At 52.5% G+C, this 1,036-nt stretch overlaps 1 long non-coding RNA gene across 1 annotated transcript in view; it reads left to right on the forward strand.

Annotated features, from left to right (window-relative positions):
* Window positions 1-33: 33 nt before the first annotated feature.
* Window positions 34-1,036, forward strand: part of LOC144233334 (uncharacterized) — a 13,131-nt gene continuing 12,128 nt past the window's right edge. The window contains exon 1 of the long non-coding RNA XR_013335643.1: window positions 34-557. This is a non-coding gene — a long non-coding RNA (uncharacterized LOC144233334). The remainder of the gene's footprint in view (window positions 558-1,036) is intronic.

The raw sequence follows: 1,036 nt of genomic DNA on the forward strand, positions 1-1,036 counted from the left end.
CCCTCCCTGTGCCGGGGGGGGGGGGGGGGCAGGATGTGGGCCCAGAATGGGACCCAAGACAACAGGCCCCCTCCCAGTCTGAACCCACGGCTAAGTGTTATCTTCCAAGCCCAAGCTATGACCTTCCTCTCCCCAAAGCTCCAGAAAAGGAATGGAATCTGAACATTGAGACGCTTTTCTGGCCCTAAACAATCCTTCCATTCTCTAGGCTCAATGATGGGTCTATTTCCTCCTGTAAATGGGTCTCGTAATCTTCAACTTTTACCTTTGCTTCTAAGGGTAATTAATTGGATCTCCCTCTTGTTCTCCCTACACACTCCCCTCTCTGTTACAAGGCTCAGGTTAAGCCGGGTGGATGGCTTTTCTTTCTTTCTATTGCATGGAGTGCTCATTTTTAAAGCCGATGGAGTAAGGGCTTGCCCTCTCCAGTGAACCTCTTCTCCAGAGAAGCCTGCTAGGGAAACACCACTTCCTCGGGCCCAGGAAAGCGGCCTCTGCCCAGCTAAAGGCTTTTCAGAGAGCCAGTTCTGAACAACCGTTTCACTTTTTCTTCCCAGGTATGTTTCCAAGGTTTTAGGGAAGGGGGGTTCGGGCTGTCAATCTCAGGAGCAAAGTGAAGGGTTAAGGGTTGATCTGGACCTTGGAGGGGAAGGGAGGCAAAGGTGGGCACGGGAGAAGTAAGATAAAACAATCAGTTTCCTTTCTTTCCCAAAGTCTGAGGAGAAACAGGCCTCAGGTGCAGGGCAGCAGGAAGGCATCAAGTGGGGAAGAGTGAGGCTAGACCCCCATCCGGACAGCGGGAGGAGAAGCTGCTATGGTGAGGCAGGTCATGGGGGCAGGAAGTTGAGCCCCGGAGACACCGATGATTTCTAGGAACTGTGAGCTGGTCTGATGCTCCGACTTGATAACGAGCTCTTCGAAGGCAGGAATGACTTCATATGCCTGTCTGAATCCTTTGCAGCACCTTGCCCAGCAAATGGCACCTGGGCACTCATGACCAGATGAGTCACACTTGCAGTGGGGACAGTCACTACCG

Source organism: Crocuta crocuta, unplaced genomic scaffold (genome assembly GCF_008692635.1).
Source record: "Crocuta crocuta isolate KB4526 unplaced genomic scaffold, BGI_CrCroc_1.0 scaffold113, whole genome shotgun sequence".
NCBI lineage: Eukaryota > Metazoa > Chordata > Mammalia > Carnivora > Hyaenidae > Crocuta > Crocuta crocuta.